Source organism: Poecilia reticulata, chromosome 1 (genome assembly GCF_904066995.2).
Source record: "Poecilia reticulata chromosome 1, P_reticulata-male-v2, whole genome shotgun sequence".
Taxonomy (NCBI): Eukaryota; Metazoa; Chordata; class Actinopteri; order Cyprinodontiformes; family Poeciliidae; genus Poecilia; species Poecilia reticulata.
Window position 1 is genome coordinate 16,631,194 of NC_088830.1, and position 17,292 is coordinate 16,648,485.

General features: G+C 40.0%; 1 protein-coding gene across 6 annotated transcripts in view; it reads left to right on the top strand.

Annotated features, from left to right (window-relative positions):
• Positions 1-272: 272 nt before the first annotated feature.
• The window catches only part of LOC145551728 (uncharacterized), a 74,469-nt gene continuing 57,449 nt past the window's right edge, over positions 273-17,292 (top strand). For 2 of the 6 annotated variants that reach the window (XR_014087616.1, XM_081607295.1), the window contains exon 1: positions 5,080-5,992. The gene's annotated coding sequence lies outside the window, so the exon portion shown is untranslated. Of the gene's footprint in view, positions 698-5,074; positions 5,993-17,292 lie in introns of those variants that run through there. The other 4 variants (XM_081607298.1, XM_081607300.1, XM_081607304.1 and 1 more) reach the window with 4 other exon arrangements.

The window sequence follows — 17,292 nt, forward strand, 5'->3', positions numbered from 1 at the left end:
ATGGTAAAAACGGTAGTAACCCATCAGAAAGTCACCTACCAAAGCCACTAAGGCCCCACCCAGGTGGGGGCCACAGCCCCTGGCCCCAGATCCCCCAGTGATCCCAACAATGTTTTATACCAAAATTTTTGAGCAACTGGTTTTCAAAAATAGCAAAACGTTTTCATACATCACAAACTGAGTTCTAAAGAACATCGGTGTGTAATTCCAAAAAAAAAAAAAAGTTTTATCTTGTTTTTCCAAAAGTGTTTTAAAATATTCTCTATTCAATGCAAAATATTCAGTCCAGGTTATATCAGTTTATGTATTCTAGATTTTGGACTAGAGGTCGCGCTATGGAGTCCCGACTCAATTAAAACGGGTATGTTATGTAAAATATACTTTTTGAGCTTTGTATCATGTTATAATGTCATTCAATCATCAAAAACATACCTGCATAAAAAAAAAGAAAGAAAAAACAAACTTGGCCGGGAAAATAATTTCATAGCATAACGTCACTGCATCATCACTCATGCAGCAATATTGAAGTTGTAAAGGTGAAGACAAACACGGCTGCATACTTCACTGCAGAAGAGGAGCTATGTGGCAATGCTGTTTGCCAACCCCAACCTCCATAAAAACAAAGAAAAAGCTCGTCAGCTGGTTTACAGTCTGGACTGGGCTGAATTTCACATAATGAGCTGCTACCTGCGATAAGGTAAGAATATACAGCTTACCTTACTCTGTTACCTGCTTATATGGACCACGGCTCTGCGTCTCCTCGGCTCTCCTTTCCACACGAAAAATAATTAACCAATCAATTAACCAATCAGCCAGAGAAAAAAAAACTTTCTGAAACACTGACGTCTTCCCAAAAAACAAATAACCCGGTTGACTGTAGGCGCAAGGCTACGATGGCTACTAGGAAACAGAGGAGAAGAAGCTAGCTAGCTAGCTAGCTGCATTCACGTCTCCTAACTCGAAATCAATAGAAGCGAGAATTGAAGGTGCTTATATTCCTTTAGGGGGGAAAAAATAAACAAACTTCGCTCATTTTAGTAACGTAACAAAAACTGTGTTGCTAGGAGAGGGAGTGGAGGAGAACATGAAAGCTAAATTTAAAAAAAAGAGTCATTACATATTGGACATGTCCGTGACAGATGGAAAACATTTAAATGAACACATTTCCAGGTCATTAGTGTGCGCAGGCTTTTTCTGTTTGTAGGGCTTTATATCATATTTTATAGAAATTGGGTAAGAAATAAGGGAGCTACGAACATTTCTGTGACAGATTCCTGCTTATCCCACATTGGAGCAGTATGGTTTTGTGGACGTGACTCAGTGAGTGTGTGGTAATGGCGCCTGCAGGAACGGCTAATAGCCAATGTCCAAATCTGTAATGTGTATCAACGGAAAAATCCTTCAACCGCTAAATTCTGATGCTACCCCATTTTTGTTCACATTTTGAGGAGAAGGACCTTGCGCCGGTCTTCTTCAGAGGTTTTGTGTTGATTCATTCAGTATGGTGCAGCGCCACCACAGGTGAAATCAGGTTTTTCAATTCGTTTGGATCGTTTGACATAGTGCAGTTTGAAAGTGAACTGCACCAGCTGAAAATGAGCAAATCGAACCGAGTCTATTGGAATATCAGGTGTGAAAACACTCATAGTGCAATGCTCCTATGAACGATTGCAAATGGCATAATGAAAAAAGCAAGAACTTCTTAAATAGACAGAGGTCCAATTTCAAGGCGTCACATTGAAAGGTGAAATTTCTTTTAAGTATTCTTTGATATGTAGGATTTTTATAATAAACTGAAGGAAGCACAGTTACTTGATTGTGCTATAAAATGGGACTATGCATCTAGAAAATACATTATACTGCCCCTCTAAGCTGTGGAATAACCCTTTAGTTAGGCATTTATAAAATGGTCCAGTGCAATGGCAGCTTCAACATTCTTGACATCTAATGACTAGACAGTACAAACTAACTGCATCTTTTCTCTGTGTCAAACTTCTTTCTGCTCCTAAGTACCTAAAATGCTGCTAGCCCAATAAGACATCCTTATTAGCATCCAAATATCTTCTATTTTTACTCAGAGATTTTGAGTGTCATATATATAATAAGGTGTGAGGCTAAAATGTTTGATCTCACTATGACCTAGCATTTTTTTTGCTTGTTGTTTGGTAACTGACCCTTTAGTTGCCATTTGTACAAAGTCATTTCATGTTAACTAACAAAACCTGTATTAGCAGTATAACCAGTAAACTGACGTACTTTGAGGCTTCATCCTTATTTACTTTCACTTGTGGCCTGTTATTACTAATAGCATCCCCCTAAATGAGCTCCCATTTCCTCATCTCATCTGAGCGCACCATGACCCACAGATAGATGGTTGTATACCCCACACCCCACCTCCAACATGCTTCTTTTAAGTCTGTGTCAGACTGTCCATAATCACTCTGTCAAAATGGCATCCTGTCACCACCCCTTGTTATGAAGTAGCACAGAGCAGGAGGCTGAGACATACCAGAGTTGGAGCAGTCTAGTGAGCCTGCCAGCCCCCATCATGTAACATGAGGAAATGAGTTTGTGTCAGGACTATTTTGGAGTTGCTTTGAAGTCTTATTTTACCCACTTTGCCTCTAGGGGGACAGCACAGAAAGCAAAAGGGGGGTTGGGTGGTACAATGTGGGGAAAACTACTGAAATGCCCTGATAACTAAGGCAAGCTCTCCTGATCTGCACCGGGGTGGTCGAAGTACATAGAAACGCATCACCAGTTGGGTTAACTATCAGTGTTGCATACACCTGCTTGAGCTGCAGGTTCCATCTTAAAATCACATGTAAAACCCATCTTCCAATCAGCAGGCATTAACATTTCCTTAGGGAAGAGTTTCGTTATTCCGAGGCCTTTTACTATTCTGGGTTTTATTTATGTATAACTTTTTGTACTCATTATTTCTACTTAAATTGCAACTTTTGCGTGGCTTTAAAGCAAACTGTGCCTTCATATAGATGACTGAAATTTTTGAGGACCTGTTTAATTAAATGTTCTTTTGCATTTAGCTGCTTTTGCAAAAATTATTTTTACAAAGACAGTCAAGGACATTAAAAAAATAAATAAACAGACACATCACAAACCCACAACTTGAACAGACATGTTGCTATTATCACATTGTACAAATTCATAGATCAATAGGCAGCAGTGGATCTGTCGATATGAGCCCGGAGCAACAGACTCCTCAGTGGAAAGTACGAGGAGGGGAATATTCCTAAGGCAGCACAAACAATGATTTTTACCCGCTTTCTGGCAAACAGAAATGTGTACATACTCAAGGGACTGTTTTAGAGTTCTTTTACACACCCAGGAAGACGCATTTAAAAAAAATAAGCCCAGAAGTGTCCAGTCGACTGTGCTTTGACCTCGTACACAAGTTTATAGATCAGTGATCATAGTCTGTCTGCAGTATCCCATTTGCTGCCATGCATGAGGAGGAACAACAATGTTGCACTGCAAAACAAAATTGGAATTCACACATGCGCGGACGCCACACACAAACACACAAACCCTTTTGCAAAAGATGATGGATGTTTTGCACCCCCGTTGCGTCTGCTGCAATGTTCCCGGACCAGGGACGGCGAGAGGGGCATCCCGCAGCGCTGTTTTGGGCGTCCTTGCCAGCACGAGACAACTTCACTATCCCTGCCCTAGCAGGGGGCGATAATCACATCAGGCTCCCCTGACAAGAGGCATTGAATTCAGCTCCGGTACTCTTAAGATTCTGGCATCCAGCCGTCTCTGCCAAAATGCTACTGATGTTACAATGAGAAGGTTTGTGCATTTTTTTTTTTTACTTCTGTGATTTCGCTGAACTTTCTATTTTCAAAATCCAGATAGGTTCAGTAAGAGCACTGAATTGCTTGTCACGGTTTGAAAACCTGAGTCAACAAATTTGAGAGTCACCGTTACTGCCCATAGTGATCAGTGTGATTGTGCTGGTTAGTGTCTTCTGCTGGTTGGCGTCTTCTGCTTGTTATGGCTAATTTTGTACAAATACCTTCCTTTTATCAGTTTATTCCCACAGACTTTTTATGGAAAAAATTTTACTTTTTCAATGAACACCAGAAAGATTTACATAGACACTATTTTGAGGTTTTCACCAAAGTCTTCAGAAGGCTCTTTTAGTTACTAAATATAAAAAATAAAATGGTAAAACTTGAAATTACCATTGATGACCTTAGATTGGATTTAAGTCCCTAACACATGCTGGGCGGAGGCAATACAAAAAGGATTCTACCGCTTTAAGATATTTATAGCCCTTCATACCACGCTCTATTAAGATTTGTGTGATTAAGTTCATTACTTTGTTGTTTTGGCATATAACTTGATAATTATTGGTTTGGTGAAAGTGAAAGTAATGTTCATGCTGGCTGCTTTTTTTTCTTTCGCTTTACTTTATTGTTAACAATTGTGTTACATGTCCATTTTTTTTTTTAGACGGCCTCCTCTCATCAACACTCAAACACTAATAGCATGCGTGCTTTTAGTTTCTTCTGAAATCTATTAAAACTTTTGAGAATCCAACAGAAACTGGCATGAGCCTCTTTGTGGGCCTGCAAAGCTCCCCTGCTACCCAGGGAGCCTGGCTTCCAGCAGCTATGCCCCATTCATCACCTGCTTTCAGCGGCCACCGCCAAGCTGCCTCCAGCTTGAAGGCCAGGTAGGGTGCCGGCTGGAGTACAATGTTTGGGGGATTAGTAATCAAAGGCTCGAGCCCTCTGTCCTGCATCCGCCTTTCACTCCCTAGTTGGGGGAGGAGAGCTCCAGCAGCAGCCAAGGTCATCATCTCCATCTCGGCAGGAGGTAATTTGGAGAAAACCCTGGGAACAGGCTAGCTATCATGGGCTAGCAGGCTAGCAGCACAGCGGGTGTCTCAGCCACAAAACATTCATCTGCTTGGGCTGTGCATGGCATGGTTGACAACAGAATAATGCTTTGCTTTTACTTTCTTCCCGGTTTCACCCTCTTTTCTGTCCTCTCCGACTTCTTTATTTCTTTTGTTGTCCTTGATCTGTTCCAGCCTCATTCTGTGGGATTTAGTTTCCCTTTTTATATTACTGAATGGCATGTTGTTAGCATGATGACAAAACTGGCACAATAGTGAGTTAGTTCTGATAATTTAGCCCTAAATGTTTTTTTTTCATGTTTGAAGTGAGATGTTTGGTTGTAATCTCAATGTTCACTTTCTAATAGAAACTTGACATATGGTTCTCAAATGTGTTGTCTGAAATCAACGTTCTCAAACAAATCTGGAAGAACTTTTGATTGTGTGCATTCATGCTTAAGGGCTAAAATAATAATTATCCACTTATCCAAACGGAAAAGAAAACCATTTGCACTGCTTTGACTTAAAAGGCCATTGCTAAATTTGCGATCCACCTCTTGAATTTCATGTGTCAGAATAATGACTATGGTTATCGTTTTAAGCTGATTTGGCGTCCTGTGGTGCGAGACATCGGGCAAAGAAATCCTGGTGAGACAGCTGCCTGTAGACTCATAGGTTTAGAGCAGAATGGCCCACAAATTCTCGAAGATCGCAGGCTGGGTAGATTAGCTTAGCCCGCTAGATCTGTGAAAGGGAAACGGCAAGCGCTGAAGTAACGATGATGAAAAATGTCTGCTTGTGCCAGTCGGAGGCAAGAAAGCAAACGTGACCCGCCACCCCACCCTTCTACCAACACACCCCTGTTGGGAAATCGCCAAGTTGTCATGACAACAGGGATGTTCTGCTGATGAGGTCTCGCTCAGCGCTGTCCAATCAGATCGGGGAGCTACAACCGCAGCGTGAACAGGGGAGGACGCACCTATTCCAGTTGCACAATGCTGAGAGAGGATAGGCGAAACCTTGGACCACCAACGGCAAATTGGCAATCTGGGGGAGGCTGTCAACGGGCCGCTATGGTTCGACAATCCACAAACAGCTGGGGGTCGTGGAAACAGGGGCTGCCAGGTAGGGGGTCTGTGTTCTGTAAGACGCTATTAGCGCTGCTACTTTTGTTTTCATTTCTGCTAAGTATTGAATTTTTATTTTTTTATTTTAATTTTTTTAATGTTGGCATGCACTTAAAAAATTTAGCATTTGTAATTGGGTTTATGACGTTTCTGGATGTTTTACATAGCTACAGGACTGCTCCAGCTGCACTTCAGGAAATTGTTAAATAACTCCTGCAGGTGGTTTTTGACTATCAGCTGCAAAGGCTTCAGCATGGAGAAAGCAGTCATAATGCATAGGGAGGATATGTCTTATAAAATTAACTTAAGGGGGATTTTGCATTCACTTCTCTGCGGGATGTGACCTAAGTGTAGATGAGGCTAATATGGTGAAACTCTCCTGGCGTTTGTTTTATTTTGGCCTTTTATTTCAAGCAGCAGGGATGATTTTTCCATTCACTGTGTCTCTGGTTGACCAAAAAGACAAACTGAAGTTGTTCTAAGCTCTAAAAAGATGGAAGGCTTGGAGAGGAGAGTGCGCTCTTTGCTCTCCAGGCAGCCATTACGGTCATTGCCCGTTAAGGCATTTCATTTGAGCCTATCAAACTATAGCAGACCACAACTGCTGTTCTTTTTCTGCAGACATCATCTTGTCCCTGTAATGGAGATGATATTGATTTAAACACTCTCTTTTGACCCACCCTTCTCAACTCCAGTCCCTCTATCATGGGCTCCCTGTTGGACACCTATGGACAGATTGACCCTGGTTTGTTTGTTTGACTCTTTAAATTCAAGAATGAAATTTAGGTTGTCAGCATGGCAACTCCTTGCTGGCAACTCCTTGCTGGATGTCATCATGTTTGCTTCTTTGAAATCTTCACGACACTTGAATACTTTTACAAATCTTAGAGGAAAAGCAAGAGAGGTATCCAAGCGGGACGACTCTAGGGTGATATGTTGGTTAAAATAGTAGGGAGATCAGTTTGGTGCAAAGTGCCATTATCCCCATTGCACTTAGAAGTGTTCCAGGAACCCCTGATAGTTCATGTAGCTTCTTTGAAAAAAAATACTTCTTTACAAATGTGGATTGTGGAAGCTGACATTAGCATTATGGACATTGGTGCTTGCATGAAGACATTTTAGGTTTGATTTGGTGATAGGTTAACTCTTTTTTTTTGCACAACTTGCAGACAACAGTAGTCTTTTCCTGCATCATTTGAAGTAAAAACTTAACCCTCAATGGGTCAAAAGTAGTAGTTTTATCACCCATTTTTGTAGTATTCAGACGTCACTTGTTATAATGTTTTATGTTAGATTCACATACGTAACATAAACACAATGCAAGAGTTCTGGCTTGGGACTCTAGTGTGTATAAAAAGGGCTTAATTGCTTAAAAATGTTCAATGATTAAAATCTATGTAATTAATTAATTACAGTCTCAACCCTAGTTTAAAGAACGCTTCAGACTTGAATCGGAACCCACATTTGATAATATGGTTTTGATAATGTGGAGACCTTGTGTAACATACTGTAATAGTGTAGTTACTAACAGTCTTAGGCACCTTTTAAAAAGACAAATATTGGTGGCTCCATATTTTTAATATTATTAGCATATGTATATGGTGCATTAGCCTGACCATTGCCTTCCTGCGCAATTCTGCTCGATTCAAATCTTCCCTCACTGCACAGTCTGGGCTTTCTCCCACTGAACTGGATTCCTCTGGTAGAATACCTACTGAGCCAATCAGTGAACAGAAGGAGAAGTTGCGAACGACGATGTCAATTTTCTGCTCTGTTTTAGAATTGTAGTCTGCCTGTAGCTTTAGCAATGGCAGCATAGGAAGTGATTTAACCCATTCAGTGAATGTTGGACATGCTTCCAAATATTTAATTATCATTAACTGCTGTATCGTTCGGCTCTGCATTTCTCTCTTCACAGTGGTGGATAATTGTTTACGGCACAGGTGATTTTCGGTAAGCTTCATAGCATAATTTACATATGTGAAGGGGCAAATATCAACCCTTGGGTAAAATTTAAAACTTCAACAAAGTCCACTCCTCCAGCAAGCAATTATTTCTCATTAGCTGAGAGCCCGGAGTCTCTGTACGAAGCAAAGCATTGGGCAGGGGGCTGGTTTTTACCAGGCTCGTAGCATATATTTTTCTATGCTGTTAATGCAAGATAACTATTAAAAAACAAGAAATTCAGTACTGATATCTGTTTAGATCAGTAGTCTCAAACTACACTCCTCGAGAGCCAGAGTCCTGCAACTTTCATATGTATCCCTTTTTGCAAAGCTGCCTCACTAGCATACAGTCTTTGCTAATACAAAGCTGCAACGCTTTGCTAATGATCTATTATTGGAGCCAGGTGTGCTGAAGCAGAGAGACATCTAAAATTAGTTGAAAATAAATTAGTTGTAATTGCCTTAAGGTAATAAAGAAATCAGGTTTTTTGTAACGGAGTGGTTTTTGCAGCTTTGTTTCCTCCTTCTCAACAATATTTTTTCATCCCAATGAATTGTGATTTCTGCACAAGTGAAAGAGTTCTAAAGTCATTGTTGAATATCAGACAGCAAAGACATTTGGCTGTAACAGATAATTTCTGCCTCAGCTTAATAATGGGAAACTGGATTCGCCCTACAAGCTGATTACTGGGCTTTTATGTCATTTGTAGAGCAACTCAGCACTGCCTACAGCATGGGGAAATCAGACTAATCATGGCCAAGATGGGTATAGTGGGTTCAGTTGCTGTTTGTAAATTTGGGAGCACAAAATGGACAAAAAATAATACCGTATTTTCCGCACTATAAGGCGCACCTAAAAACCTTCAATTTCCTCAAAAGCCGACAGTGCGCCTTATAATCCGGTGCGCCTTATATATGGACCAATATTGAGCCACAACAGGTCTAGCAACTAAGGTAAGCACCCGCCGACTTCATTTTCGCCCGTATAAGAAGCGCGCGGTGCATGCTGGGATAGTTGCCAGAACGCTGGTTTATTAATAAAGTTTGACTGACCTATCTACCCATAGACATAATATAAGAGTAGACCCAGCATTGGCTGCTCCGGCGCAGGAAATACGGTGGCCATCTTGGAGCGGTATACCCTCCTACTTTGCTGAATCAAAACAGCAGAAGATGCCTCAACACTGAGGGATATTGTTGTTCTGATCGATGGACTATTGATGTGAGGGCTCCATAAACAACATTTCACAAGTAAGATGGACATATTATTGTGTATATGTTGTGATTAGAATATTGCTTTACTGTATTTATGTCTACCAGCAAGATACCAGCTAATATTAGCTACAGTGCTTGGTGTAATACGGGGTTCAGCCCCGCTATGAAGGCTAACTGAGATTCCGTAAATCTAAAAAAATAATTATTCTCTAACATTGACTTAGATTATCTGACACAAGAGCCTATATTAGAAATGAAACAATACAACGCATATTATAAAACTTATGTGTTATAACATTCACCAGCAAAGTTTACACAGGTGGTAAAGACTATTATTTATATGTAATTATTTCACTAGTAAGATACATCCCAAATCTTCCGTTTTTGTTTTGAAAGTTTCCTAGAGACACGATGTGAGGAAGAAGAGGGAGACATCTATAAAGAGAGACAGATTCACTGCAGCACGGATGAATCTCACATCGGATTTTGGACTCAATCTCCGCTGCTGAATCTCTCTGAAGCTAGAATTCGTCAGCTGAAAAACATATGTATATACATACATACATACATATAAACATGTATCCAATATATATCATTTAGTATTAATCATTATTTATTTGTGCCATTAATCATTATTTATTTGTGTTTGTATAGTTATATAAATATGTATTGATATTACTAAATAATTTATTTAATAAATTATGAACGGCTGTGTGCTTTTTAATATGCTCATCATACATCAATATCAGAATATTCCATTCCTATTCTATTGTTATAGCCACTAAGCATATTTAAATATGCTGAACTATGTATTAAAAACATACTTAAATAATACAATTGAGAGAGAGAGACTGCGGCGGCAGCGTGTTGGTTGGTCTGTGTTACCCAGAAAGCAGTTGGGCACAATATCGCAACACCAAGACCGTGAGTGAAACAATGACTGGGGCAGCCTACTATATAAAGTCCTTGGGGACCACTGCTTTTGTTATTAAACATCCACATTTGTAGAGTACGGAACAAATCGCGTCCCGTATAGGTTCAATACGGGACGGGTGGCAACCCTAACTGTAGCGACTATTCTATGCGCCTTTTAATGCAGTTCGCCTTATATATGAAAAAAGTTTGAAAATAAGCCATTCATTGATGGTGCGCCTTATAGTGCGGAAAATACGGTACATAGATTGTTTTTTCCCCTTGTTTGGTCTTTTCTCGTCTGGTCTGGTAATATGGCTGCTGTTTTGCTCAAGAAACAATCTTTTTTTTTTAGCAAATGTGGACATGAAACCAGCAAACCAAGCAAAATGTTGCTTATTCATTCAGTCATGCTTATTTGTCAATTCTGAGTTGGTGAAAAGGGATTTCCCTATTTCTTTGAAGTTACAGACCAAAAGAGTTGTGGAGAGTTTGCGGTGTTAGATTGTTTGCAGAGCAAGAGGGTTTGTAAATTAAAAGCATGACAGAGATATGTTTTCTTTTTTCTGCTTTAGTAAGGCAGATGACTGGGATAGGATGTGGTGAGCGCTACAGCATCCTGTTTACTTCTGACTGTGAGGTTTGGGTTGACATCAGCAGAAAACAGGATTTATGAAGAATGTTTGTACAGAACTTATTAGCCCTTAATGGTGTGTTTTGTAATGTAGTCTTTTTTCCCCTTTCTTTCTTGAAAAGATCTGAAGTTTTAACAGGATCGGTTTAATTGAGATAACCACAGAGGCCCTTGGGAAACCCGTGGCAACTTGCTTGGAATTCATTTATGTCATCTTTTGATCAAATTTCTCTGAGTTCCAGATAAATCACAGCTTGAAACATCCCAAAAGAGAGGGTGTAAAAGTTGATGTTTCAAGGAGTTGAAATTAATTGCTAGAGACACGTGTCAGTAAATGTCATCATACGGCTTATTGGACCACCCGGTGGTTACCCATTTAAAGTCATACGGTTTCCATTGAAGATGTTCCAGAGTTGCACCCAAAAGGTTGTTTTCCTCCTGCACAGCAACCCAGCAGATTCTGATCCTGTGATCCACCGATGGGCATAAAAATGCTATCCTAGTCAGTTAGCCGACCTTTCTCCTGACAACGAAGCATAAACTGTCCGATGAGCGTCACATAACAAACACTTCACAATCCGCTCAGACCTCAGGCTCAAGACGTCTATTGTGACCATGCGGAGATTGAGGAGGAGCGGTTTGCACAAATTAATTGCCCGTCATTTGTCAGCGCGGATTAAACAAAAGCACTACGAGAAACTTGTCAGCCAAGGACAATGAATGCATCCCATTTCTTCCCCCACCTTCCTACATTTGATCTAATGGAGACAGACGTAGACCACAGACTGAGCTGCAGCAGAAATATGGTCAGGTTGTAAACACACAGACATGAAGAGGAAGAGCGGGATTACAAACAGGTTTGATCTCCTCGGGGCTGTCCAGACCGGCTGACAGTGGGGAGAAGTGGTGGGGAAGCGGAGGGGGGGCTGATTTAGGCTCCCTTTATTCTCTCCTCGTCCGTCAGCCGCCTCTCTCTTGCCAGTAGCGTTGTCATTTGGGCTGTCCAGATTTAACTGAGAGTCCGACATTGAAAGAAGCACTACAATAAAGCCGGAGACAGGCAGGCGAACATACCTGGAGGCTGAAGCGGTGGAAAACAGCTGAGACCCACCAATTTGTTAACAGCACAATTTTCAGTAGAGTCATAACATTAACCCAACCCATCTCTTCGTCTCTCTAGTTCACGTTATCCGTTCATAAATTTCAAACACTGAAAGAGAAGCTCCGTCAATGCTTTCCCACAAACCGGTCAGACTATCTTTAACGGCAAACTAATCAAATTGAATTCCTCATTATCGCTTCTCTTTTCAAAACCATCAGGCGCTTCTTTAATTCCAGTGAAATTAAGTTCAATTTATCTCAGTCCAGTCGTAATATTATCCTCTTTGTTCCTGTCCTAGCATAGGAATAAGCAGGAATAGGCAGATCGCGAGATAACAATGGGGCTGGCCTTTCTTCCCGTGATGTGCTGAAATGTGAGGATGACACGGTCTAAAGATGAAGAAGCGTCCTGCCTGGCCAATTTAGACGAGGGGAATTAAAGGTCCAGAAAGTCAGAAAGTAAATCACGTCCTTCACTTTAATGTGTGACTTCTAATATCATTTGTCGCTTTAAGGCAGATGTCTCTTCTAAAAAGAATAATTGTACATCTGCTCGAGGAATATGACCCATCAGTTGAATCTCCTTTAAAAAACTTATGAAATGAGAGTGGATGGGGATGAATTTTCATTATTCTTCGAGACCAAACTCAGTTTTAATACTACTTTGTTGCATTTGAACGGCTTCTTCCTTCAAAAGTTTTATAAGCACCTATTGTCTTACCTTCTGTAGATAAAGTTTATGAGGCTTTCATTGATTAAAAGTGCGGATTAGCTTGTTTTAGAGGATGAAATAAAAGGCCAAGAACAAAGATGTCATGGTCATCCTGTACAGAGCTGAACGTGTGACACGTCCAGATCTAAAAGGAATTGCGTTTGTCAAGCACAAGTTTTTATCAGTTTGGGTTAATGTTTTTTATGATTTTTAAACTGTATTACTTTAAGTTAGAGACTGAAAGCAGAAGTCTTTGCCAATTACAAATCTAGATCCGATGAATCCAAGGGCTTATCTAAAGGTCCCATCAACAAAGCAGGCTTCAGTTCAATGATTGTCATGTGAAAACCCATTCTGAAAACCAGACATGTAATTTGGTTCCATTAAGACTGGCTGCCTGACATGAAAGTGAAGAGATATGAAAAGCATAGCTATTATTATAGGTTAAATTAAACATATTTTATTGATTTCTGCACAGCCTTACTCTTCTGTCAGGCGTTACCTTGATTTGAGGTCTGTTAAAAGGTTATCTGCAGTTAATTTCTTACCTGCGTGACAAAAGTTCTCTTGTTGCTTCTTAGTTATTTTAGGCTCACACTACAAGACAGTCAGCGGGAACAAGACAAAACTGGTATGTACTCTATTAAAACAACTTCAATCATAAACACTTTAAGAACCATATGTGGAGGCCACATATGCAGTAGGCTATAAATTAAACATGGTCTTCCTGTGTGAAATGTACTGAGATGCGACATCTAAGGAGATTTTGCTCACTGTAACATAATGCCGAAAGTAATGCTGTGTAAACATCAGTAAAGTATAGATTTTCTTTGGCATCTATAATATGTTTGCCTTACTTTTTATATGTGACCAGAGTACACGTCTGTTTTCAGAATGTGCTTCAGGATGGCAGAGTTCTGCTTTAGTGCTATATTTAATGAGTATAAACATGTGTATTTAAAGGTGATTTGATCCCAACACGCTCTTGTCAGTTTGGGTTTAGTTTTAACCATTTCACTTAAGCAGAGTCAAATCGAAGCCTCATAAGCACCGGGGCCAACGGTAGGTTTACGACTGTTAGTACAGCCATGATTGATCTCTCGAGATGAAGTGGAGGGGGAAATAAAACAATAACGTCCTGCCAATCAGGGGGAAACACGCAGACTCAAAGAAGTGTGTGTAGAAACACATGGGAATGCAGAAGCGCACATCAAATGGAGCCAGAACATCTGCCAGCCACCGGACCAGTGGTTTAGTTAAAAGATGAGGAGGGGTCTGGTGAATGTTCTGCTATTCATTTATCTCGCATTGCTGCCCATTGGTTTTAATTACGGCTGACTCTTTCAAGTTGGAAATAGGCCTGCTTCAAAAGCACTTCTTTTTTTTTTGCGCGTTTCACCATTGTTTCTGTGGTAACTTGGCACACGGAACGAAGGTCGACAGCGTGTTTTTACACGTGTCTGTGCATCTTCCTGCCTCCCTGAATACCCATCTGTCCGGTTGCATTTGAACGCGCGCTGTAATTGACGAGCGTTTCTTTTTGTGTGTGTGTGCATGTTAGCACGTCGCCGTGTGTGTGCAAAAGCTTGGACCTGCCGTCTTTTCCCAGCACAGCTGCAGCAGGACTGGATTGATGTGTAACCCAAGACTGCACTTTAAAAGGGCGAGAGGCCTGGGCAGACGTGGTCTTGCTAGTATACCAGATGGGGCTTTATGATGAAAAGAGAGTAATCCCCATCCAGGCATCACTTCCATCAGTTGTGAACTACAAAGCCATTCACAGCATTTTATTGCGAGAAATAATCTCTCTTTTTTTTTCCAGCTGCACCAAACGGAGAACATTTTTTATTTTTTTTTACTTTTCCTATCTTCTTTTTCTTCTTTACTTGTAACACTTTTTCTCCATCGCTTCTTATCTCCCTCATCTCCCTCTTATTGCCCATCCCACCCCCACCCAGTCCCTCTTTGCTCTTGAAGACTTGCAAATGTGGCATTAGCTAATATTCTGAGAGCCAGGCAAGCGATCCCTTTTTATCTGCCAGGGCCCGTCTGATTGAGCTACAGCGTGTGCATTGGAAATGAGTGCTGCGCCTGGACCGCCAAGCCCCGTTACCCCTGATTGGTATTCAGTATACATGTCACTGCAGGACATGCTGGTTTTTTTGGCAATGGATTCACTTTATTTCTTTCTAGCTCTCGCGCTCCGTCTCTCTGTGTTTTTCTCATCCTCTGCTAATTTCTGCCACAGAAAATGTTTCCCTTTTGTGCTTCTGTCGCTAATGAAGAAGAGTAGAAGGCTGAGCCAAGCTTGTGCCTTAAATGTGCCTGTGATATTTTTTTATTTTTTAATTTATCAATACTGACAAAACAAACAGTAATTCATTGATGAAGTTATTGTAGCAAATTGCACTCTGTTACTCAGCAGACTTCAATTACCTCATGAAAAATTCACCATATTTTAATACTGGCCTGTTTTATCTTCCGTTCACTAAATCAAATCTTGATTTCAATATTTTTGTTGTTGTTTTCTTTTTACTGTTTTCACGCATTTGAAAACCCAAAGTGGGCAATTTTGTTACCTGTTTGTCTGTAGACAACCTGAAATTTAGGATGAACTGGATCCACGATTCTTAAAATGGCTCTAAAATACCAAAAAATTATTAAAACTGATATTTTTGGACTATCTTGCAAATACAGTAAAGAAGGCAGTACAGAGTTATACTAGTACAACCTATTCATTGTTGGACAATAATAAGAGTTGGAAATTTTGAAATGGTCTAAATGCTACAAAGGCAGTGAAATAACCACAAAAATCAGAAACCAGAAAAAAAAAAGTGTTGAACCTACAGATAATAATGGAATAGAAATATCCTTTGTTGTCTCAAGCTGGGAAAATTCAGGTGAAACAGCAAACATTGAGATATGTGTGAAAAAATAGTAATAACAAAAATAATATACTGCACAAGATAACATAAAAATACTATTGAGGGAAGTTCATTGTTTATAGTTTGTTCTCAAATGCCTAGAAAGTTTAATAAATAATGTACAAAACCCTGAATATGACATATTTCTTGTTTCTCTATGATTGCGGTTTTTTTCCCCCACTGCTTTTTGACGTTGTAACATTAGTGATGAGGTCCAGGTCTTTCTATTTTGGTGGAAAGGCCTTCTTGCTAACACCCTACTCTTGAGTTCCCTCGATGGATTCTCTTGTCAGATTCAATTCTGGGCTCTGGCTATGCAGCTCAAAAAAGTTAGCAATACTTTCAGTCAAAAGGAACATATTGCTAACATTAAAAGATTACTTTTAAGCTATTTTTTATTTCTAAAATCTTTTGGGCTTAGCTATAACCCAAAAGACCATAGCTGCAATTAAATGTGGTTCTACAAAGTACACTCAAAAGAGCGTAATCCTACAGCATGCAACACTTTTTCAGATGTTTTGTTGTAAAAATTGTCAAATCCATGCATGTTTTTTGCTACCGAGATTTTTAATGTTTTGCAGTCATAAAATTCTGATAAAATATGCTGATTTGAAAACGCTGAAGGATTTTAATACCTTTCAAAGCACTGTAAATACTGTATGTCTCTAGAGCTCTTTCAGAACCACTTTTTTAAACAAAAGTATTGGGAATAAATGCTGTAACGGATAATCACATGGCATGTTTTTTCCGGGTTTGTCTTTACATAAATGCATTTGGAAGTAAAGTTTCCCACAGGCAAGACAGGAACTGCTCATAGCTGAACCATAAACACCTACTTTGAAAAATGAAGAACCTGAACTATCTCTTTAAAGTTGAAAGACTTGGGTGAACAGTTTTAGTTCTTCATCCATACCCAAACCCTTAGAACCAGACAATATTTTCCTTTGGCTCATCTCCATTACAACAAACCACTTTACTGCTGAATCTGTACCGCGCACTTCTTACTGCGTGACACAAATCTTCTCTTCCTGATTCATCGAGTGACAAATCCTGCCCGATTTATAAAGTTCACAAATTTGGGGCATTACCCAAAGAAATCGTCCGCTAAAATAATAATTTTAAACAAAAACAATTACATTTTCGTGCAGCTTGTGCCAATTTTGCATTTCACCCTGAGTATGGAATGATATGCTTCTCTATCTGTGTTTAAGTCTCTGAATTCATTTATTCTTCAGTTACAAAGAACTCGCAGTATATTCTCTCTTTATCCTTCACTTGTTTTGTTTTTTTTATGCTTCTGAAGAATTCCCTGTGAGCAGCAGGATTTCTCTCTATCTCAGACTTGCATCATGCTTGCTGAATATTTCAGGGTTTTTTACTTGCAAGTACATTAACGAAAAGTGTGCCTGAAACCTGCCGCGGCAGTGGAAGACGAAGGAGAAGTAGCGAGTCTTTAAAGACAAGTTAGCGATGATATCCTCCGTGGGACTCTGGCAGTCACGAACTGCAGAGCACCTGTGAGCCAGAGGAGGATTTACTGCTTTGATTTTAAGCAGCAGATTGTATTCATGGAAGCCATCATGAGTTAACACAATATTATTCACATTATACTGACAAAGGAATTTATGTTTGGGAGTTTTCTAGTAATCTGTTTACGAGTTAAAATGTTTTATTTCTCCATTTAGAGGAAACAAAATTAGCACAACATGGGCAAATTGACACTTCAGACCAGAGCATAGGTAGCCCTCTCTACATGAGGTCCAGAGGTCTGTCCTGTAAGTTGGTCGATGTGGGCCTCCTTCCAGGTGTGACTGGCAGTGATCCAGTTCTGGGTAGTCAAATGTAAACAGTTTA